This window comes from Aulonocara stuartgranti (assembly GCF_965226115.1).
Source record: "Aulonocara stuartgranti genome assembly, chromosome: 16".
NCBI lineage: Eukaryota > Metazoa > Chordata > Actinopteri > Cichliformes > Cichlidae > Aulonocara > Aulonocara stuartgranti.
Window position 1 is genome coordinate 21,808,868 of NC_138952.1, and position 26,573 is coordinate 21,835,440.

General features: G+C 35.3%; 1 protein-coding gene across 5 annotated transcripts in view; it reads left to right on the top strand.

Annotated features, from left to right (window-relative positions):
* ildr2 (immunoglobulin-like domain containing receptor 2) overlaps positions 1 to 26,573 on the top strand; it is a 114,216-nt gene that overhangs the window by 14,725 nt on the left and 72,918 nt on the right. The gene's annotated exons all lie outside the window — the stretch shown is intronic.

Below are 26,573 nucleotides of genomic sequence, written 5' to 3' on the forward strand. Positions count from 1 at the left end.
GAACATATAGTCTGGTTAGAACCAGGTTATGTTCAGAGTTTTGGCTTAAAATTGTCATTTTAACGGATTCTTTTATTTTGCTGCATGGTTCAAGTGGAATAAAGACTCTTCTGGGGAAATATGTAATTTGTTAAGCCGTACTTAACAGATGAGTTGAGTAGTCATTATTATCTGATAATGTCTCTGTCTGGAGTAAGTGACACTCACAGGGATTGTTTTGTGTAGGAGTGAGTTTTATGATCTGTGAAACGCCCCTTTTTATGGGAGTGCACACAGAGGCATTACAGAGAAATCCACCATCATGATACCTGTTATCTCCAACGTGGGATTTAGGTTTTGTCGACTCAGCTAAAGCCAAAAAAAAAAAAAAAAAGCCTGTCTGTGTAGAATTTCCTTTGTAATATTCCCATCATTGTCACTGCAACCAAGTGAAAAATCACCACCTCTCCACCAGAGTGCTTCACAGCTGCTATGAGGTGTTTGTGCTGATATATGTTGATTTGCTTTTCTCCAAACGTGACGCTTTAAAGCCAGACAACTCCGCTTTGGTTCCATCTGTCATAAAGGCTGTATGAGGCAGGCAGGATTGAAAAGCCAAAATGCAGACTCTCAAGCAGGACTGAGCTCAAAACTCAGCTCTATTGCTGGAAATACAAAGGACATGAAACCAAACTGGGAGAAACTAGAAACTAAACTGACAGGCAGAACACACAGCATTAAGGGAGATCACAACACTGGACAGAGGGAGACACAGACAATATATACACACAAGAGGGAATCAGGGCGAAGAGGAAACACCTGGGGAACACAGCTGGACCTAATCTAATTGACGAGACAGGGGACAAAACATGTTGCAGACAATACTGGAGACTATCAAAGTAAAACAGGAAGTACGAGAAACACACACTATGATGCAGACTGACTAGGTACAGGGAACAGAGGGAGCGAGACACACATTGAGCGAGGGAGACGTAAACACAAATGACACAAACAGACTCACACGCAAGACACAGCGATGAGACAAACACGCAAGATGAGTTTCAAAGATAAGAAACCAAAACCTGGAAATACAAGTAAACATAAACATAAATGAATAAAACTCAAGACTAAATCTGTATAAACTTGAACTTAAATCATCACTAGAAAAATTTGCATTTCCTGCGAAAATGCAGTGTGGATGCTTTAAAGCTGAAGCTGTATGCAAAAACTAGCTGAAAAAGCTGAAAAGTTGCAGAAATTGTAAAAACTTTGCAGAAGCAAAAGAAGTTTGCTAAAATGGAATAACTTAGCAGAACTGCAATATCTTAGAGGAAACATAATACTTGGCAGAAATACAATAGCATAGCAGAATTTAGCAGAAATATTGTAACTTACCAGAAACATGATAACTTCTCAAAAATACAAGAATTTAGGAGAAATAGTATAAGATAACAGAAAGAATATATTTAGCCAAAAATACTTAAACATTACAGAAACACTATGATTTAGAAAAATAGTACAACAGAGCAGAAATATTGTGATTTACCAGAGACACTGTGATGAACTATGAATATTGTAATTTTAAATTGAGACTATGTTTTAGCACAAATATTATAATTTGGCAGAAATACTATAATTTAGCAGAAATACTATATTAAGCACAAATCCTATAAAAAGCAGAAATGGTATGATTAAGCACAAATACTACATTTAGTAGAAATACTTTGTTTTAGCACAAATCCCATAAAAAGCAGAAATACTGTACTATGATTTAGTAGAAAAACTATAATTAATCAGAAATACTAAATTTAGCATAAATACTATATTAAGCACAAATACTATGAAAAGCAGAAATAGTATGATTAAGCATAAATACTACATTTAGCAGAAATACTATATTAAGCACAAATCCTATAAAAGCAGAAATAGTATATTAAGCACAAATCTTATAAAATAGCAGAAATAGTATGATTTAGCACAATAGTAATAAGTTAAACAGAAAAATTGGAAAAGCAAAATGGACAGCTGAAAAAATGCTGAACATGCTGAGGGTCCCTCAAATATACTTGTTAAATGACAAAAATCTGCAAAAAAATTTATTACAGCCACACAATCACAAATATGTACACATGAGGAAACACACATGCACAGAGAGACCCACACACAAGATCCAATTCAGTCAACCAGTCTAAATATATTGAATTTAAATCTTAGAATGAGATCATCCCATTAAAAGCCTTTCTCTCGCTCTCTCTCTCTCTCTCTCTCTCTCTCTGTCACACACACACACACACACACACACACACACACACACACAGGGAGAGAGAAGTAAGTTTCTAGGTCAGCCTGGGAGCTGGTGAATTTGAATCCACCAATCAGAGAGGCTGTGCACTTTTCCCCACCAAAACAGGTGCATCTGTTTACACACGCAGCAGCACAGAGAGACACAGGATTTTTGCAGTCTATTTCTCATAGTGACGACTCCCCTCAAACAAATGACCGTAATTTCCTAACCGTAGGGGCTAGAACGGTCATTCTTACACCGTTTTGTTCAGAAGAGATGGGGGAATCTTCAAGTGTTGACAATTTAATATTAAAATATGAATTTTTAGAGATATATGACATGGATGACTTGTTGACTTAGAAGCCACGAATTCCCCAATATGCAAATTTGAATGCCTGAGACCACATATGTGATTGGCTGGCTGGGAAGCCGTGCAGGCCCTGATTTGTGGATTTGAATTCCTCAGCCCTCAGATATGATTGGCTGGCTTAGAAGCCACGAAGGCCCCAATATGCAAATTTGAATGCCTCAGGACACTTATTTGATTGGCTGGGAAACTGTGCAGGCCCTGATTTGAAAATTTGAATGTCTCAGTCCTCACAGAGGATTGGCTGCCTGGGGACCTGGCAGAAATATATAGAAATACTATTATTAAGCATAAATACTACATTTAGTAGAAATACTATGTTTTAGCACAAATATTATAAAAAGAAGAAAAACTATAATTTAGCAGAAATACTATATTAAGCACAAATCCTATAAAAAGCAGAAATACTATAATTTAGAACAAATAGTATAAAAAGCAGAAATACTATAATTTAGCAGAAATACTATGTTAAGCACAAATCCTATAAAAAGCAGAAATACTATAATTTAGCAGAAATACTATGTTAGGCACAAATCCTATAAAAAGCAGAAATACTATAATTTAGCAGAAATACTATATTAGGCATAAATCCTATGAAAAGCAGAAATAGTATGATTTAGCAGAAATACTGTATTTAGCACAAGTACCGAAAAGTACCAGAAATACTATGATTTAGCAGAATAGTAATAACTTATTGAAACACAAATGCACAGAGGGACACACAAACACAGGCTCTAATCCAGTCAAACAGTCTAACTATGTTCAATTTAAATCCTACAATGACATGCTGTCAAATAAGGGCAGGGTCCTCTCTCTCCCACTAAACACACACACACACACACACACACACACACACACACACACACACACACGGAGAGAGGACTAAGTTTCTAGGTCAGCCTGGGAGCTGCTGAATTTGAATCCACCAATCAGAGAGGCTGTTTACGTTTTCCCGCCAAAACAGGTGCATCTTTTTACACACGCAGCACAGAGACATAGACCTGCTTCTTTCAGTTTATTTCACATAGTGAGGATTCCCCTCAAACAAATGACCATAATTTCCTAACCATAGGGGCTAGAGCGGTCATTCTTACACCGTTTTGTTCAGAAGAGATGGGGGAATCTTCAAGTGTTGACAATTTATCATTAAAATATGAATTTTTAGAGATATATGACATGGATGACTTGTTGACTTAGAAGCCACGAATTCCCCAATATGCAAATTTGAATACCTGGAGCCCACATACATGATTGGCTGGCTGGGAAGCTGTGCAGGCCCTGATTTGTGGATTTGAATTCCTCAGCCCTCAGATATGATTGGCTGGCTTAGAAGCCATGAAGGCCCCAATATGCAAATTTGAATGCCTCAGGACACATATATGATTGGCTGGGAAGCCGTGCAGGCCCTGATTTGAAAATTTGAATTTCTCAGTCCTCACAGAGGATTGGCTGCCTGGGGACCTGGCAGATATATATATAGAAATACTATGATTAAGCATAAATACTACATTTAGTAGAAATACTATGTTTTAGCACAAATACTATAAAAAGCAGAAATACTATAATTTAGCAGAAATACTATATTAAGCACAAATCCTATAAAAAGCAGAAATAGGATGATTAAGCATAAACACTACATTTAGTAGAAATACTATGTTTGAGCAAAAATCCTATAAAAAGCAGAAATACTATATTAGGCACAAATCCCATAAAAAGCAGAAATAGTATGATTAAGCATAAATACTACATTTAGTAGAAATACTATGTTTTAGCACAAATAGTATAAAAAGCAGAAATATTGTAATTTAGCAGAAATACTATATTAGGCACAAATCTTATAAAATAGCAGAAATAGTATTATTTAGCACAATAGTAATAAGTTAAACAGAAAAATTGGAAAAGCAAAATGGACAGCTAAAAAAAAATGCTGAACATGCTGAGGGTCCCTCAAATATACTTGTTAAATGAAAAAAATCAGCAAAAAAATGCACAGGGAGAGAGAAGTAAGTTTCTAGGTCAGCCTGGGAGCTGCTGAATTTGAATCCACCAATCAGAGAGCCTGTGTACTTTTTCCCGCCAAAACATGTGCCTCTTTTTACACACGCAGCACAGAGAGGCACAGGATTATTGCAGCCTATTTCTCATAGTGAGGACTCCCCTCAAACAAATGACCATAATTTCCAAACCGTAGGGGCTAGAGCGGTCATTCTTACACCGTTTTGTTCAGAAGAGATGGGGGAATCTTCCAGTGTTTACAATTTATCATTAAAATATGAATTATTAAAGATATTTGACTTGTAATGCACCATAACTGAGTAGAGCGAAGCAAAAACTGCCTTGACTTGCCCTCAAACAACGCTTTCTAACTCGAAATCTATTTGGAGTATCGATATCATTCTTTCACCGTAAGAGACAGCAGGCTTTGGTGAACAATCATGGAAATTTTCAGGTCTCTGTGGAAATCCAACAAAAAGTTATGACGAGAGAAAAAAGTGGTTCATTTCCACAGTTTGAAATCTGAAGAAATCTGAGCGAAGGACGAATTTCCTACCCTCAAACAAGTCCAACTCATTTCAGAACGGTAATAGGTGAGAAAGAAATTCTTGAATTGTGAGCGTCAGGGGTGTCTGAAGATATTCGGGGACAAGCCTCATGTCTTAACTTTGCTTCGTTAAGGAGATATGACGATTCGAATATGCCTCTCATTACAGAAATCCAGCGGTGATTTTGAACAAGCTCTCCATTCACTTTATATGGAGAGTTTTCTGACCTTGTGTTAGTCTGAGGAGATTTGCAAAAATTCTATAAATCCCACAACAATGATGGTGACATTTTCTGAAAGCCAGCAAAAATACCTACGTTTTGATGTATAATTTGTGGAAGTTGAGTGAAAATTGAGCAAGTAGCAGGAAGTTGTTCGGACATGAAGTGAAAATTGCAAAACCTTCAGTGGCACACTGGAAGCCAAGAGCATAGCAACCATAACAACACATGTATTTTGTGAAAAATCAAAAAAATGAAACTCAAAACTTTAAGAGGCATAAAAGTAAAACGGTATAAGATTTGAAAAAGCTGAATCATACCTGAATAGCCCAATAATTTGTGAACATTTTAAAATTTGAATGGTTGTTCTAGGTGAAAGTATGAGGAAGTAGTTAAGTTTCAAAAACAAGCAAATTTTAGCAGAATTGCTGAAGTTTCCCATTCATTTCAATGGGACAAATTAAAGGAAAAAAGTGGAATATTTTAAAAAGTATAATAGTTAAAAATAGCAAAAGTCATAGCCGGAAAGAGCAAAAATAGCTGAATAGTTTAAAATTTGAACGGTGAAAATCGGCTGAAAATTGTGGAAGTAGTTCTACGGCGAAAAGTGTACGGAAGTCCTAAGAATAACTAGAAAAATTTGCATTTCCTGCGAAAATGCAGTGTGGATGCTTAAAGCTGAAGCTGTATGCAAAAAGTAGCTGAAAAAGCTGAAAAGTTGCAGAAATTGTAAAAACTTTGCAGAAGCAAAAGAACTTTGCTAAAATGGAATAACTTAGCAGAACTGCAATATCTTAGAGGAAACACAATACTTGGCAGAAATACAATAGCATAGCAGAATTTAGCAGAAATATTGTAACTTACCAGAAACATGATAACTTCTCAAAAATACAAGAATTTAGGAGAAATAGTATAAGATAACAGAAAGAATATATTTAGCCAAAAATACTTAAACATTACAGAAACACTATGATTTAGAAAAATAGTACAACAGAGCAGAAATATTGTGATTTACCAGAGACACTGTGATGAACTATGAATATTGTAATTTTAAATTGAGACTATGTTTTAGCACAAATATTATAATTTGGCAGAAATACTATAATTTAGCAGAAATACTATATTAAGCACAAATCCTATAAAAAGCAGAAATGGTATGATTAAGCACAAATACTACATTTAGTAGAAATACTTTGTTTTAGCACAAATCCCATAAAAAGCAGAAATACTGTACTATGATTTAGTAGAAAAACTATAATTAATCAGAAATACTAAATTTAGCAGAAATACTATATTAAGCACAAATCCTATAAAAGCAGAAATAGTATATTAAGCACAAATCTTATAAAATAGCAGAAATAGTATGATTTAGCACAATAGTAATAAGTTAAACAGAAAAATTGGAAAAGCAAAATGGACAGCTGAAAAAATGCTGAACATGCTGAGGGTCCCTCAAATATACTTGTTAAATGACAAAAATCTGCAAAAAAATTTATTACAGCCACACAATCACAAATATGTACACATGAGGAAACACACATGCACAGAGAGACCCACACACAAGATCCAATTCAGTCAACCAGTCTAAATATATTGAATTTAAATCTTAGAATGAGATCATCCCATTAAAAGCCTTTCTCTCTCTCTCTCTCTCTCTCTCTGTCACACACACACACAGACACACACAGACACACACACACAGACACACACACACACACACACACACAGGGAGAGAGAAGTAAGTTTCTAGGTCAGCCTGGGAGCTGGTGAATTTGAATCCACCAATCAGAGAGGCTGTGCACTTTTCCCCACCAAAACAGGTGCATCTGTTTACACACGCAGCAGCACAGAGAGACACAGGATTTTTGCAGTCTATTTCTCATAGTGACGACTCCCCTCAAACAAATGACCGTAATTTCCTAACCGTAGGGGCTAGAACGGTCATTCTTACACCGTTTTGTTCAGAAGAGATGGGGGAATCTTCAAGTGTTGACAATTTAATATTAAAATATGAATTTTTAGAGATATATGACATGGATGACTTGTTGACTTAGAAGCCACGAATTCCCCAATATGCAAATTTGAATGCATGAGACCACATATGTGATTGGCTGGCTGGGAAGCCGTGCAGGCCCTGATTTGTGGATTTGAATTCCTCAGCCCTCAGATATGATTGGCTGGCTTAGAAGCCACAAAGGCCCCAATATGCAAATTTGAATGCCTCAGGACACTTATTTGATTTGCTGGGAAACTGTGCAGGCCCTGATTTGAAAATTTGAATGTCTCAGTCCTCACAGAGGATTGGCTGCCTGGGGACCTGGCAGAAATATATAGAAATACTATTATTAAGCATAAATACTACATTTAGTAGAAATACTATGTTTTAGCACAAATATTATAAAAAGAAGAAAAACTATAATTTAGCAGAAATACTATATTAAGCACAAATCCTATAAAAAGCAGAAATACTATAATTTAGAACAAATAGTATAAAAAGCAGAAATACTATAATTTAGCAGAAATACTATGTTAGGCACAAATCCTATAAAAAGCAGAAATACTATAATTTAGCAGAAATACTATGTTAGGCACAAATCCTATAAAAAGCAGAAATACTATAATTTAGCAGAAATACTATATTAGGCATAAATCCTATGAAAAGCAGAAATAGTATGATTTAGCAGAAATACTGTATTTAGCACAAGTACCGAAAAGTACCAGAAATACTATGATTTAGCAGAATAGTAATAACTTATTGAAACACAAATGCACAGAGGGACACACAAACACAGGCTCTAATCCAGTCAACCAGTCTAACTATGTTCAATTTAAATCCTACAATGACATGCTGTCAAATAAGGGCAGGGTCCTCTCTCTCCCACTAAACACACACACACACACACACACACACACACACACACACACACACACACACAGGGAGAGAGGACTAAGTTTCTAGGTCAGCCTGGGAGCTGCTGAATTTGAATCCACCAATCAGAGAGGCTGTTTACGTTTTCCCGCCAAAACAGGTGCATCTTTTTACACACGCAGCACAGAGACATAGACCTGCTTCTTTCAGTTTATTTCACATAGTGAGGATTCCCCTCAAACAAATGACCATAATTTCCTAACCATAGGGGCTAGAGCGGTCATTCTTACACCGTTTTGTTCAGAAGAGATGGGGGAATCTTCAAGTGTTGACAATTTATCATTAAAATATGAATTTTTAGAGATATATGACATGGATGACTTGTTGACTTAGAAGCCACGAATTCCCCAATATGCAAATTTGAATACCTGGAGCCCACATACATGATTGGCTGGCTGGGAAGCTGTGCAGGCCCTGATTTGTGGATTTGAATTCCTCAGCCCTCAGATATGATTGGCTGGCTTAGAAGCCATGAAGGCCCCAATATGCAAATTTGAATGCCTCAGGACACATATATGATTGGCTGGGAAGCCGTGCAGGCCCTGATTTGAAAATTTGAATTTCTCAGTCCTCACAGAGGATTGGCTGCCTGGGGACCTGGCAGAAATATATAGAAATACTATGATTAAGCATAAATACTACATTTAGTAGAAATACTATGTTTTAGCACAAATACTATAAAAAGCAGAAATACTATAATTTAGCAGAAATACTATATTAAGCACAAATCCTATAAAAAGCAGAAATAGGATGATTAAGCATAAACACTACATTTAGTAGAAATACTATGTTTGAGCAAAAATCCTATAAAAAGCAGAAATACTATATTAGGCACAAATCCCATAAAAAGCAGAAATAGTATGATTAAGCATAAATACTACATTTAGTAGAAATACTATGTTTTAGCACAAATAGTATAAAAAGCAGAAATATTGTAATTTAGCAGAAATACTATATTAGGCACAAATCTTATAAAATAGCAGAAATAGTATTATTTAGCACAATAGTAATAAGTTAAACAGAAAAATTGGAAAAGCAAAATGGACAGCTGAAAAAATGCTGAACATGCTGAGGGTCCCTCAAATATACTTGTTAAATGAAAAAATCAGCAAAAAAATGCACAGGGAGAGAGAAGTAAGTTTCTAGGTCAGCCTGGGAGCTGCTGAATTTGAATCCACCAATCAGAGAGCCTGTGTACTTTTTCCCGCCAAAACATGTGCCTCTTTTTACACACGCAGCACAGAGAGGCACAGGATTATTGCAGCCTATTTCTCATAGTGAGGACTCCCCTCAAACAAATGACCATAATTTCCAAACCGTAGGGGCTAGAGCGGTCATTCTTACACCGTTTTGTTCAGAAGAGATGGGGGAATCTTCCAGTGTTTACAATTTATCATTAAAATATGAATTATTAAAGATATTTGACTTGTAATGCACCATAACTGAGTAGAGCGAAGCAAAAACTGCCTTGACTTGCCCTCAAACAACGCTTTCTAACTCGAAATCTATTTGGAGTATCGATATCATTCTTTCACCGTAAGAGACAGCAGGCTTTGGTGAACAATCATGGAAATTTTCAGGTCTCTGTGGAAATCCAACAAAAAGTTATGACGAGAGAAAAAAGTGGTTCATTTCCACAGTTTGAAATCTGAAGAAATCTGAGCGAAGGACGAATTTCCTACCCTCAAACAAGTCCAACTCATTTCAGAACGGTAATAGGTGAGAAAGAAATTCTTGAATTGTGAGCGTCAGGGGTGTCTGAAGATATTCGGGGACAAGCCTCATGTCTTAACTTTGCTTCGTTAAGGAGATATGACGATTCGAATATGCCTCTCATTACAGAAATCCAGCGGTGATTTTGAACAAGCTCTCCATTCACTTTATATGGAGAGTTTTCTGACCTTGTGTTAGTCTGAGGAGATTTGCAAAAATTCTATAAATCCCACAACAATGATGGTGACATTTTCTGAAAGCCAGCAAAAATACCTACGTTTTGATGTATAATTTGTGGAAGTTGAGTGAAAATTGAGCAAGTAGCAGGAAGTTGTTCGGACATGAAGTGAAAATTGCAAAACCTTCAGTGGCACACTGGAAGCCAAGAGCATAGCAACCATAACAACACATGTATTTTGTGAAAAATCACAATTTTGCAACTCAAAACTTTAAGAGGCATAAAAGTAAAACAGTAAAAGATTTGAAAAAGCTGAATCATACCTGAATAGCCCAATAATTTGTGAACATTTTAAAGTTTGAATGGTTGTTCTAGGTGAAAGTATGAGGAAGTAGTTAAGTTTCAAAAACAAGCAAATTTTAGCAGAATTGCTGAAGTTTCCCATTCATTTCAATGGGACAAATTAAAGGAAAAAAGTGGAATATTTTAAAAAGTATAATAGTTAAAAATAGCAAAAGTCATAGCCGGCATTAGCAAAAATAGCTGAATAGTTTAAAATTTGAACGGTGAAAATCGGCTGAAAATTGTGGAAGTAGTTCTACGGCGAAAAGTGTACGGAAGTCCTAAGAATAATAATAATAACTAGAAAAATTTGCATTTCCTGCGAAAATGCAGTGTGGATGCTTAAAGCTGAAGCTGTATGCAAAAAGTAGCTGAAAAAGCTGAAAAGTTGCAGAAATTGTAAAAACTTTGCAGAAGCAAAAGAAGTTTGCTAAAATGGAATAACTTAGCAGAACTGCAATATCTTAGAGGAAACATAATACTTGGCAGAAATACAATAGCATAGCAGAATTTAGCAGAAATATTGTAACTTACCAGAAACATGATAACTTCTCAAAAATACAAGAATTTAGGAGAAATAGTATAAGATAACAGAAAGAATATATTTAGCCAAAAATACTTAAACATTACAGAAACACTATGATTTAGAAAAATAGTACAACAGAGCATGAAATATTGTGATTTACCAGAGACACTGTGATGAACTATGAATATTGTAATTTTAAATTAAGACTATGTTTTAGCACAAATATTATAATTTGGCAGACATACTATAATTTAGCAGAAATACTATATTAAGCACAAATCCTATAAAAAGCAGAAATGGTATGATTAAGCATAAATTCTACATTTAGTAGAAATACTTTGTTTTAGCACAAATCCCATAAAAAGCAGAAATACTGTACTATGATTTAGTAGAAAAACTATAATTAATCAGAAATACTAAATTTAGCAGAAATACTATATTAAGCACAAATCCTATGAAAAGCAGAAATAGTATGATTAAGCATAAATACTACATTTAGCAGAAATACTATATTAAGCACAAATCCTATAAAAGCAGAAATAGTATATTAAGCACAAATCTTATAAAATAGCAGAAATAGTATGATTTAGCACAATAGTAATAAGTTAAACAGAAAAATTGGAAAAGCAAAATGGACAGCTGAAAAAATGCTGAACATGCTGAGGTTCCCTCAAATATACTTGTTAAATGACAAAAATCTGAAAAAAAATTTATGACAGCCACACAATTACAAATATGTACACATGAGGAAACACACATGCACAGAGAGACACACACACAAGATCCAATTCAGTCAACCAGTCTAAATATATTGAATTTGAATCTTACAATGAGATCATCCCATTAAAAGGCTTTCTCTCTCTCTCTCTCTCCCTGTCACACACACACACACACACACACACACACACACACAGGGAGAGAGAAGTAAGTTTCTAGGTCAGCCTGGGAGCTGCTGAATTTGAATCCACCAATCAGAGAGGCTGTGCACTTTTCCCCACCAAAACGGGTGCTTCTGTTTACACACGCAGCACAGAGAGAGACACTGGATTATTGCAGTCTATTTCTCATAGTGACGACTCCCCTCAAACAAATGACCATAATTTCCTAACCGTAGGGGCTAGAACGGTCATTCTTACACCGTTTTGTTCAGAAGAGATGGGGGAATCTTCAAGTGTTGACAATTTATCATTAAAATATGAATTTTTAGAGATATATGACATGGATGACTTAGAAGCCACGAATTCCCCAATATGCAAATTTGAATGGCTGAGGCCACATATATGATTGGCTGGCTGGGAAGCTGTGCAGGCCCTGATTTGTGGATTTGAATTCCTCAGCCCTCAGATATGATTGGCTGGCTTAGAAGCCATGAAGGCCCCAATATGCAAATTTGAATGCCTCAGGACACATATATGATTGGCTGGGAAACCGTGCAGGCCCTGATTTGAAAATTTGAATGTCTAAGTCCTCACAGAGGATTGGCTGCCTGGGGACCTGGCAGAAATATATAGAAATAGTATGATTAAGCATAAATACTACATTTAGTAGAAATACTATGTTTTAGCACAAATACTATAAAAAGCAGAAATACTATAATTTAGCAGAAATACTATATTAAGCACAAATCCTATAAAAAGCAGAAATACTATATTAAGCACAAATTCTATAAAAAGCAGAAATACTATATTAAGCACAAATTCTATAAAAAGCAGAAAGACTATATTAAGCACAAATCTTATGAAATAGCAGAAACAGTATGATTTAGCACAATAGTAATAAATTAAACAGAAAAATTGGAAAAGCAAAATGGACAGCTGAAAAAATGCTGAACATGCTGAGGGTCCCTCAAATATACTTGTTAAATGAAAAAATCAGCAAAAAAAATGCACAGGGAGAGAGAAGTAAGTTTCTAGGTCAGCCTGGGAGCTGCTGAATTTGAATCCACCAATCAGAGAGCCTGTGTACTTTTTCCCGCCAAAACAGGTGCATCTTTTTACACACGCAGCAGAGAGAGGCACAGGATTATTGCAGCCTATTTCTCATAGTGAGGACTCCCCTCAAACAAATGACCATAATTTCCTAACCGTAGGGGCTAGAGCGGTCATTCTTACACCGTTTTGTTCAGAAGAGATGGGGGAATCTTCCAGTGTTAACAATTTATCATTAAAATGTGAATTTTTAGAGATATACGACATGGATGACTTGTTGACTTAGAAGCCACGAATTCCCCCAATATGCAAATTTGAATGCCTGAGGCCACATATATGATTGGCTGCCTGGGAAGCCGTGCAGGCCCTGATTTGTGGATTTGAATTCCTCAGCCCTCAGATATGATTGGCTGGCTTAGAAGCCATGAAGGCCCCAATATGCAAATTTGAATGCCTCAGGACACATATATGATTGGCTGGGAAACCGTGCAGGCCCTGATTTGAAAATTTGAATGTCTAAGTCCTCACAGAGGATTGGCTGCCTGGGGACCTGGCAGAAATATATAGAAATACTATGATTAAGCATAAATACTACATTTAGTAGAAATACTATGTTTTAGCACAAATACTATAAAAAGAAGAAAAACTATAATTTAGCAGAAATACTATATTAAGCACAAATCCTATAAAAAGCAGAAATACTATATTAAGCACAAATCTTATGAAATAGCAGAAATAGTATAATTTAGCACAATAGTAATAACTTAAACAGAAAAACTGGAAAAGCAAAATGGACAGCTGAAAAAATGCTGAACATGCTGAGGGTCCCTCAAATATACTTGTTAAATGAAAAAAATTGGCAAAAAAATCTATAACAGCCACACAATCACAAATATGTACACATAAGGAAACACACATGCACAGAGAGACACACACACAAGATCCAATTCAGTCAACCAGTCTAAATATATTGAATTGAATCTTAGAATGAGATCATCCCATTAAAAGCCTTTCTCTCTCTCTCTCTCTCACACACACACACACACGCACACGCACACTCACACTCACACTCACACACACGCAAACACACACACGCACACTCACACACACACAGGGAGAGAGAAGTAAGTTTCTAGGTCAGCCTGGGAGCTGCTGAATTTGAATCCACCAATCAGAGAGCCTGTGCACTTTTTCCCTCCAAAACAGGTGCTTCTGTTTACACACGCAGCACAGAGACACAGGATTATTGCAGTCTATTTCTCATAATGACGACTCACCTCAAACAAATGACCATAATTTCCTAACCGTAGGGGCTAGAACGGTCATTCTTACACCGTTTTGTTCAGAAGAGATGGGGGAATCTTCCAGTGTTAACAATTTATCATTAAAATATGAATTATTAAAGATATTTGACTTCTAATGCACCATAACTGAGTAGAGTGAAGCAAAAACTGCCTTGACTTGCCCTCAAACAACGCTTTGTAACTCGAAATCTATTTGGAGTATCGATATCATTCTTTCACCGTAAGAGACAGCAGGCTTTGGTGAACAGTCATGGAAATGTTCAGGTCTCTGTGGAAATCCAAAAAAAAGTTATGACGAGAGAAAAAAGTGGTTCATTTCCAGGGTTTGAAATCTGAAGAAATCTGAGCGAAGGACAAATTTCCTACCCTCAAACAAGTCCAACTCATTTCAGAACGGTAATAGGTGAGAAAGAAATTCTTGAATTGTGAGCGTCAGGGGTGTCTGAAGATATTCGGGGACAAGCCTCATGTCTTAACTTTGCTTCGTTAAGGAGATATGACGATTCGAATATGCCTCTCATTACAGAAATGCAGCGGTGATTTTGAACAAACTCTCCATTGACTTTATATGGAGAGTTTTCTGACATTGTGTTGGTCTGAGGAGATTTGCGAAAGTTCTATGAATACCACAACAATGATAGTGACATTTTCTGAAAGCCAGCAAAAATACCTACGTTTTGATGTATAATTTGTGGAAGTTGAGTGAAAATTGAGCAAGTAGCAAACAGTTGTTCGGACATGAAGAGAAAATTGCAAAAGCTTCAGTGTCACACTGGAAGCCAAGAGCATAGCAACCATAACAACGCATGTATTTTGTGAAAAATCACAATTTTGCAACTCAAAACTTTAAGAGGCATAAAAGTAAAACAGTAAAAGATTTGAAAAAGCTGAATCATACCTGAATAGCCCAATAATTTGTGAACATTTTAAAGTTTGAATGGTTGTTCTAGGTGAAAATATGAGGAAGTAGTTAAGTTTCAAAAACAAGCAAATTTTAGCAGAATTGCTGAAGTTTCCCATTCATTTCAATGGGACAAATTAAAGGAAAAAAGTGGAATATTTTAAAAAGTATAATAGTTAAAAATAGCAAAAGTCATAGCCGGCATTAGCAAAAATAGCTGAATAGTTTAAAGTTTGAACGGTGAAAATCGGCTGAAAATTGTGGAAGTAGTTCCACGGCGAAAAGTGTACGGAAGTCCTAAGAATAATAAAGAATAAAGAGAAACAGGAACTCAATAGTGTGGATGCTTAAAGCATCCACACAACTAGAAAAATTTGCATTTCCTGCGAAAATGCAGTGTGGATGCTTAAAGCTGAAGCTGTATGCAAAAAGTAGCTGAAAAAGCTGAAAAGTTGCAGAAATTGTAAAAACTTTGCAGAAGCAAAAGAACTTTGCTAAAATGGAATAACTTAGCAGAACTGCAATATCTTAGAGGAAACATAATACTTGGCAGAAATACAATAGCATAGCAGAATTTAGCAGAAATATTGTAACTTACCAGAAACATGATAACTTCTCAAAAATACAAGAATTTAGGAGAAATAGTATAAGATAACAGAAAGAATATATTTAGCCAAAAATACTTAAACATTACAGAAACACTATGATTTAGAAAAATAGTACAACAGAGCAGAAATATTGTGATTTACCAGAGACACTGTGATGAACTATGAATATTGTAATTTTAAATTGAGACTATGTTTTAGCACAAATATTATAATTTGGCAGAAATACTATAATTTAGCAGAAATACTATATTAAGCACAAATCCTATAAAAAGCAGAAATGGTATGATTAAGCACAAATACTACATTTAGTAGAAATACTTTGTTTTAGCACAAATCCCATAAAAAGCAGAAATACTGTACTATGATTTAGTAGAAAAACTATAATTAATCAGAAATACTAAATTTAGCAGAAATACTATATTAAGCACAAATACTATAAAAAGCAGAAATAGTATGATTAAGCATAAATACTACATTTAGCAGAAATACTATATTAAGCACAAATCCTATAAAAGCAGAAATAGTATATTAAGCACAAATCTTATAAAATAGCAGAAATAGTATGATTTAGCACAATAGTAATAAGTTAAACAGAAAAATTGGAAAAGCAAAATGGACAGCTGAAAAAATGCTGAACATGCTGAGGGTCCCTCAAATATACTTGTTAAATGACAAAAATCTGCAAAAAAATTTATTACAGCCACACAATCACAAATATGTACACATGAGGAAACACACATGCACAGAGAGACCCACACACAAGATCCAATTCAGTCAACCAGTCTAAATATATTGAATTTAAATCTTAGAATGAGATCATCCCATTAAAAGCCTTTCTCTCTCTCTCTCTCTCTCTCTCTCTCTCTGTCACACACACACACACACACACACACACACACACACACACACACACACACACACACACAGGGAGAGAGAAGTAAGTTTCTAGGTCAGCCTGGGAGCTGGTGAATTTGAATCCACCAATCAGAGAGGCTGTGCACTTTTCCCCACCAAAACAGGTGCATCTGTTTACACACGCAGCAGCACAGAGAGACACAGGATTTTTGCAGTCTATTTCTCATAGTGACGACTCCCCTCAAACAAATGACCGTAATTTCCTAACCGTAGGGGCTAGAACGGTCATTCTTACACCGTTTTGTTCAGAAGAGATGGGGGAATCTTCAAGTGTTGACAATTTAATATTAAAATATGAATTTTTAGAGATATATGACATGGATGACTTGTTGACTTAGAAGCCACGAATTCCCCAATATGCAAATTTGAATGCCTGAGACCACATATGTGATTGGCTGGCTGGGAAGCCGTGCAGGCCCTGATTTGTGGATTTGAATTCCTCAGCCCTCAGATATGATTGGCTGGCTTAGAAGCCACGAAGGCCCCAATATGCAAATTTGAATGCCTCAGGACACTTATTTGATTGGCTGGGAAACTGTGCAGGCCCTGATTTGAAAATTTGAATGTCTCAGTCCTCACAGAGGATTGGCTGCCTGGGGACCTGGCAGAAATATATAGAAATACTATTATTAAGCATAAATACTACATTTAGTAGAAATACTATGTTTTAGCACAAATATTATAAAAAGAAGAAAAACTATAATTTAGCAGAAATACTATATTAAGCACAAATCCTATAAAAAGCAGAAATACTATAATTTAGAACAAATAGTATAAAAAGCAGAAATACTATAATTTAGCAGAAATACTATGTTAGGCACAAATCCTATAAAAAGCAGAAATACTATAATTTAGCAGAAATACTATGTTAGGCACAAATCCTATAAAAAGCAGAAATACTATAATTTAGCAGAAATACTATATTAGGCATAAATCCTATGAAAAGCAGAAATAGTATGATTTAGCAGAAATACTGTATTTAGCACAAGTACCGAAAAGTACCAGAAATACTATGATTTAGCAGAATAGTAATAACTTATTGAAACACAAATGCACAGAGGGACACACAAACACAGGCTCTAATCCAGTCAACCAGTCTAACTATGTTCAATTTAAATCCTACAATGACATGCTGCCAAATAAGGGCAGGGTCCTCTCTCTCCCACTAAACACACACACACACACACACACACACACACACACACACACACACACACACACACACACAGAGGGAGAGAGCTGCCGAATTTAAATCCACCAATCAGAGTGGCTGTTTACGTTTTCCCGCCAAAACAGGTGCATCTTTTTACACACGCAGCACAGAGAGGCACAGGATTATTGCAGTCTATTTCTCATAGTGAGGACTCCCCTCAAACAAATGACCATAATTTCCTAACCGTAGGGGCTAGAGCGGTCATTCTTAAACCGTTTTGTTCAGAAGAGATGGGGGAATCTTCCAGTGTTAACAATTTATCATTAAAATGTGAATTTTTAGAGATATACGACATGGATGACTTGTTGACTTAGAAGCCACGAATTCCCCAATATGCAAATTTGAATGCCTGAGGCCACATATATGATTGGCTGGCTGGGAAGCCGTGCAGGCCCTGATTTGTGGATTTGAATTCCTCAGCCCTCAGATATGATTGGCTGGCTTAGAAGCCATGAAGGCCCCAATATGCAAATTTGAATGCCTCAGGACACATATATGATTGGCTGGGAAACCGTGCAGGCCCTGATTTGAAAATTTGAATGTCTAAGTCCTCACAGAGGATTGGCTGCCTGGGGACCTGGCAGAAATATATAGAAATACTATGATTAAGCATAAATACTACATTTAGTAGAAATACTATGTTTTCGCACAAATACTATAAAAAGCAGAAATACTATAATTTAGCAGAAATACTATATTAAGCACAAATCCTATAAAAAGCAGAAATACTATATTAAGCACAAATTCTATAAAAAGCAGAAATACTATATTAGGCACAAATCTTATGAAATAGCAGAAACAGTATGATTTAGCACAAAAGTAATAAGTTAAACAGAAAAATTGGAAAAGCAAAATGGACAGCTGAAAAAATGCTGAACATGCTGAGGGTCCCTCAAATATACTTGTTAAATGAAAAAATCAGCAAAAAAATGCACAGGGAGAGAGAAGTAAGTTTCTAGGTCAGCCTGGGAGCTGCTGAATTTGAATCCACCAATCAGAGAGCCTGTGTACTTTTTCCCGCCAAAACATGTGCCTCTTTTTACACACGCAGCAGAGAGAGGCACAGGATTATTGCAGCCTATTTCTCATAGTGAGGACTCCCCTCAAACAAATGACCATAATTTCCAAACCGTAGGGGCTAGAGCGGTCATTCTTACACCGTTTTGTTCAGAAGAGATGGGGGAATCTTCCAGTGTTAACAATTTATCATTAAAATGTGAATTTTTAGAGATATACGACATGGATGACTTGTTGACTTAGAAGCCACGAATTCCCCCAATATGCAAATTTGAATGCCTGAGGCCACATATATGATTGGCTGGCTGGGAAGCCGTGCAGGCCCTGATTTGTGGATTTGAATTCCTCAGCCCTCAGATATGATTGGCTGGCTTAGAAGCCATGAAGGCCCCAATATGCAAATTTGAATGCCTCAGGACACGTATATGATTGGCTGGGAAACCGTGCAGGCCCTGATTTGAAAATTTGAATGTCTAAGTCCTCACAGAGGATTGGCTGCCTGGGGACCTGGCAGAAATATATATAGAAATACTATGATTAAGCATAAATACTACATTTAGTAGAAATACTATGTTTTAGCACAAATACTATAAAAAGCAGAAATACTATAATTTAGCAGAAATACTATATTAAGCACAAATCCTATAAAAAGCAGAAATACTATATTAGGCACAAATCCTATAAAAAGCAGAAATAGTATGATTAAGCATAAATACTACATTTAGTAGAAATACTATGTTTTAGCACAAATAGTATAAAAGGCAGAAATATTATAATTTAGCACAAATAGTATAAAAAGCAGAAATATTATAATTTAGCACAAATAGTATAAAAAGCAGAAATACTACATTTAGTAGAAATACTATGTTTTAGCACAAATAGTATAATAAAGCAGAAATACTATAATTTAGCAGAAATACTGTATTTAGCACAAGTACCGAAAAGTACCAGAAATACTATGATTTAGCAGAATAGCAATAACTTACAAAATTACAAATATGGAGGCATATTGAAACAGAAATGCAGAGAGGGACACACAAACACAGGCTCTAATCCAGTCAATCAGTCTAACTATATTCAATTTAAATCCTACAATGACATGCTGCCAAATAAGGGTAGGGTTCTCTGTCTCCCACTAAACACACACACACACACACACACACACACACACACACACACACACACACACAGAGACAGACACAGAAGGAGAGAGCTGCCGAATTTAAATCCACCAATCAGAGTGGCTGTTTACGTTTTCCCGCCAAAACAGGTGCATCTTTTTACACACGCAGGACAGAGAGGCACAGGATTATTGCAGCCTATTTCTCATAGTGAGGACTCCCCTCAAACAAATGACCATAATTTCCAAACCGTAGGGGCTAGAGCGGTCATTCTTACACCGTTTTGTTCAGAAGAGATGGGGGAATCTTCCAGTGTTTACAATTTATCATTAAAATATGAATTATTAAAGATATTTGACTTGTAATGCACCATAACTGAGTAGAGCGAAGCAAAAACTGCCTTGACTTGCCCTCAAACAACGCTTTCTAACTCTAAATCTATTTGGAGTATCGATATCATTCTTTCACCGTAAGAGACAGCAGGCTTTGGTGAACAATCATGGAAATTTTCAGGTCTCTGTGGAAATCCAACAAAAAGTTATGACGAGAGAAAAAAGTGGTTCATTTCCACAGTTTGAAATCTGAAGAAATCTGAGCGAAGGACGAATTTCCTACCCTCAAACAAGTCCAACTCATTTCAGAACGGTAATAGCTGAGAAAGAAATTCTTGAATTGTGAGCGTCAGGGGTGTCTGAAGATATTCGGGGACAAGCCTCATGTCTTAACTTTGCTTTGTTAAGGAGATATGACGATTCGAATATGCCTCTCATTACAGAAATGCAGCGATGATTTTGAACAAGCTCTCCATTCACTTTATATGGAGAGTTTTCTGACATTGTGTTGGTCTGAGGAGATTTGCAAAAATTCTATAAATCCCACAACAATGATAGTGACATTTTCTGAAAGCCAGCAAAAATACCTACGTTTTGATGTATAATTTGTGGAAGTTGAGTGAAAATTGAGGAAGTAGCAAACAGTTGTTCGGACATGAAGAGAAGGCTGCAAAAGCTTCAGTGTCACACTGGAAGCCAAGAGCATAGCAACCATAACAACGCATGTATTTTGTGAAAAATCACAATTTTGCAACTCAAAACTTTAAGAGGCATAAAAGTAAAACGGTAAAATATTTGAAAAAGCTGAAACATACATGAATAGCCCAATAATTTGTGAACATTTTAAAGTTTGAATGGTTGTTCTAGGTGAAAATTTGAGGAAGTAGTTAAGTTTCAAAAACAAGCAAAATTTAGCAGAATTGCTGAAGTTTCCCATTAATTTCAATGGGACAAATTAAAGGAAAAAAGTGGAATATTTTAAAAAGTATAATAGTTAAAAATACCAAAAGATATAGCCGGAAAGAGCAAAAATAGCAGAATAGTTTAAAATTTGAATGGTGAAAATCGGCTGAAAATTGTGGAAGTAGTTCTACGGCGAAAAGTGTACGGAAACACCCGGAATAATAATAATAATAATAAAGAATAAAGAGAAACAGGAACTCAATAGTGTGGATGCTTAAAGCATCCACACAACTAGAAAAATTTGCATTTCCTGCGAAAATGCAGTGTGGATGCTTAAAGCTGAAGCTGTATGCAAAAAGTAGCTGAAAAAGCTGAAAAGTTGCAGAAATTGTAAAAACTTTGCAGAAGCAAAAGAAGTTTGCTAAAATGGAATAACTTAGCAGAACTGCAATATCTTAGAGGAAACATAATACTTGGCAGAAATACAATAGCATAGCAGAATTTAGCAGAAATATTGTAACTTACCAGAAACATGATAACTTCTCAAAAATACAAGAATTTAGGAGAAATAGTATAAGATAACAGAAAGAATATATTTAGCCAAAAATACTTAAACATTACAGAAACACTATGATTTAGAAAAATAGTACAACAGAGCAGAAATATTGTGATTTACCAGAGACAGTGTGATGAACTATGAATATTGTAATTTTAAATTAAGACTATGTTTTAGCACAAATATTATAATTTGGCAGAAATACTATATTAAGCACAAATCCTATAAAAAGCAGAAATACTATATTAAGCACAAATTCTATAAAAAGCAGAAATACTATATTAAGCACAAATCCTATTAAAAGCAGAAATACTATATTAAGCACAAATCTTATGAAATAGCAGAAACAGTATGATTTAGAACAATAGTAATAAGGTAAACAGAAAAATTGGAAAAGCAAAATGGACAGCTGAAAAAATGCTGAACATGCTGAGGGTCCCTCAAATATACTTGTTAAATGGAAAAAATCAGCAAAAAAATGCACAGGGAGAGAGAAGTAAGTTTCTAGGTCAGCCTGGGAGCTGCTGAATTTGAATCCACCAATCAGAGAGCCTGTGTACTTTTTCCCGCCAAAACAGGTGCATCTTTTTACACACGCAGCAGAGAGAGGCACAGGATTATTGCAGCCTATTTCTCATAGTGAGGACTCCCCTCAAACAAATGACCATAATTTCCAAACCGTAGGGGCTAGAGCGGTCATTCTTACACCGTTTTGTTCAGAAGAGATGGGGGAATCTTCCAGTGTTAACAATTTATCATTAAAATGTGAATTTTTAGAGATATACGACACGGATGACTTGTTGACTTAGAAGCCACGAATTCCCCCAATATGCAAATTTGAATGCCTGAGGCCACATATATGATTGGCTGCCTGGGAAGCCGTGCAGGCCCTGATTTGTGGATTTGAATTCCTCAGCCCTCAGATATGATTGGCTGGCTTAGAAGCCATGAAGGCCCCAATATGCAAATTTGAATGCCTCAGGACACATATATGATTGGCTGGGAAACCGTGCAGGCCCTGATTTGAAAATTTGAATGTCTAAGTCCTCACAGAGGATTGGCTGCCTGGGGACCTGGCAGAAATATATAGAAATACTATGATTAAGCATAAATACTACATTTAGTAGAAATACTATGTTTTAGCACAAATACTATAAAAAGCAGAAATACTATAATTTAGCAGAAATACTATAATTTAGCAGAAATACTATATTAAGCACAAATCCTATAAAAAGCAGAAATACTATATTAGGCACAAATCCTATAAAAAGCAGAAATAGTATGATTAAGCATTAATACTACATTTAGTAGAAATACTATGTTTTAGCACAAATAGTATAAAAAGCAGAAATATTATAATTTAGCACAAATAGTATAAAAAGCAGAAATATTATAATTTAGCACAAATAGTATAAAAAGCAGAAATACTACATTTAGTAGAAATACTATGTTTTAGCACAAATAGTATAAAAAGCAGAAATATTATAATTTAGCACAAATAGTATAAAAAGCAGAAATATTATAATTTAGCACAAATAGTATAAAAAGCAGAAATATTATAATTTAGCACAAATAGTATAAAAAGCAGAAATATTATAATTTAGCACAAATAGTATAAAAAGCAGAAATACTACATTTAGTAGAAATACTATGTTTTAGCACAAATAGTATAAAAAGCAGAAATATTATAATTTAGCACAAATAGTATAAAAAGCAGAAATATTATAATTTAGCACAAATAGTATAAAAAGCAGAAATATTATAATTTAGCACAAATAGTATAAAAAGCAGAAATACTACATTTAGTAGAAATACTATGTTTTAGCACAAATAGTATAATAAAGCAGAAATACTATAATTTAGCAGAAATACTGTATTTAGCACAAGTACCGAAAAGTACCAGAAATACTATGATTTAGCAGAATAGCAATAACTTACAAAATTACAAATATGGAGGCATATTGAAACAGAAATGCAGAGAGGGACAAACAAACACAGGCTCTAATCCAGTCAATCAGTCTAACTATATTCAATTTAAATCCTACAATGACATGCTGCCAAATAAGGGTAGGGTTCTCTCTCTCCCACTAAACACACACACACACACACACACACACACACACACACACACACACACACAGACAGACACAGAGGGAGAGAGCTGCCGAATTTAAATCCACCAATCAGAGTGGCTGTTTACGTTTTCCCGCCAAAAAAGGTGCATCTTTTTACACACGCAGCAGAGAGAGGCACAGGATTATTGCAGTCTATTTCTCATAGTGACGACTCCCCTCAAACAAATGACCATAATTTCCTAACCGTAGGGGCTAGAACGGTCATTCTTACACCGTTTTGTTCAGAAGACATGGGGGAATCTTCCAATGTTTACAATTTATCATTAAAATATCAATTATTAAAGATATTTGACTTCTAATGCACCATAACTGAGTAGAGCGAAGCAAAAACTGCCTTGACTTGCCCTCAAACAACGCTTTGTAACTTGAAATCTATTTGGAGTATCAATATCATTCTTTCACCGTAAGAGACAGCAGGCTTTGGTGAACAATCATGGAAATTTTCAGGTCTCTGTGGAAATCCAACAAAAAGTTATGACGAGAGAAAAAAGTGGTTCATTTCCAGACTTTGAAATCTGAAGAAATCTGAGCGAAGGACAAATTTCCTACCCTCAAACAAGTCCAACTCATTTCAGAACGGTAATAGGTGAGAAAGAAATTCTTGAATTGTGAGCGTCACGAGTGTCTGAAGATATGCCGGGACAAGCCTCATGTCTTAACTTTGCTTCGTTAAGGAGATATGACGATTCGAATATGCCTCTCATTACAGAAATCCAGCGGTGATTTTGAACAAGCTCTCCATTCACTTTATATGGAGAGTTTTCTGACCTTGTGTTAGTCTGAGGAGATTTGCGAAAGTTCTATGAATACCACAACAATGATAGTGACATTTTCTGAAAGCCAGCAAAAATACCTACGTTTTGATGTATAATTTGTGGAAGTTGAGTGAATATTGAGCAAGTAGCAAACAGTTGTTCGGACATGAAGAGAAGACTGCAAAAGCTTCAGTGGCACACTGGAAGCCAAGAGCATAGCAACCATAACAACGCATGTATTTTGTGAAAAATCACAATTTTGCAACTCAAAACTTTAAGAGGCATAAAAGTAAAACAGTAAAAGATTTGAAAAAGCTGAATCATACCTGAATAGCCCAATAATTTGTGAACATTTTAAAATTTGAATGGTTGTTCTAGGTGAAAGTATGAGGAAGTAGTTAAGTTTCAAAAACAAGCAAATTTTAGCAGAATTGCTGAAGTTTCCCATTCATTTCAATGGGACAAATTAAAGGAAAAAAGTGGAATATTTTAAAAAGTATAATAGTTAAAAATAGCAAAAGTCATAGCCGGAAAGAGCAAAAATAGCTGAATAGTTTAAAATTTGAACGGTGAAAATCGGCTGAAAATTGTGGAAGTAGTTTAACGGCGAAAAGTGTACGGAAGTCCTAAGAATAATAATAACTAGAAAAATTTGCATTTCCTGCGAAAATGCAGTGTGGATGCTTAAAGCTGAAGCTGTATGCAAAAAGTCGCTGAAAAAGCTGAAAAGTTGCAGAAATTGTAAAAACTTTGCAGAAGCAAAAGAAGTTTGCTAAAATGGAATAACTTAGCAGAACTGCAATATCTTAGAGGAAACATAATACTTGGCAGAAATACAATAGCATAGCAGAATTTAGCAGAAATATTGTAACTTACCAGAAACATGATAACTTCTCAAAAATACAAGAATTTAGGAGAAATAGTATAAGATAACAGAAAGAATATATTTAGCCAAAAATACTTAAACATTACAGAAACACTATGATTTAGAAAAATAGTACAACAGAGCAGAAATATTGTGATTTACCAGAGACACTGTGATGAACTATGAATATTGTAATTTTAAATTAAGACTATGTTTTAGCACAAATATTATAATTTGGCAGAAATACTATAATTTAGCAGAAATACTATATTAAGCACAAATCCTATAAAAAGCAGAAATGGTATGATTAAGCATAAATACTACATTTAGTAGAAATACTTTGTTTTAGCACAAATCCCATAAAAAGCAGAAATACTGTACTATGATTTAGTAGAAAGACTATAATTAATCAGAAATACTAAATTTAGCAGAAATACTATATTAAGCACAAATCCTATGAAAAGCAGAAATAGTATGATCAAGAATAAATACTACATTTAGCAGAAATACTATATTAAGCACAAATCTTATAAAAAGCAGAAATACTATATTAAGCACAAATCCTATAAAAGCAGAAATAGTATATTAAGCACAAATCTTATAAAATAGCAGAAATAGTGTGATTTAGCACAATAGTAATAAGTTAAACAGAAAAATTGGAAAAGCAAAATGGACAGCTGAAAAAATGCTGAACATGCTGAGGTTCCCTCAAATATACTTGTTAAATGACAAAAATCAGCAAAAAAATTATGACTGCCACACAATTACAAATATGTACACATGAGGAAACACACATGCACAGAGAGACACACACACAAGATCCAATTCAGTCAACCAGTCTAAATATATTGAATTTGAATCTTACAATGGGATCATCCCATTAAAAGGCTTTCTCTCTCTCTCTCTCTCTGTCACACACACACACACACACACACACAC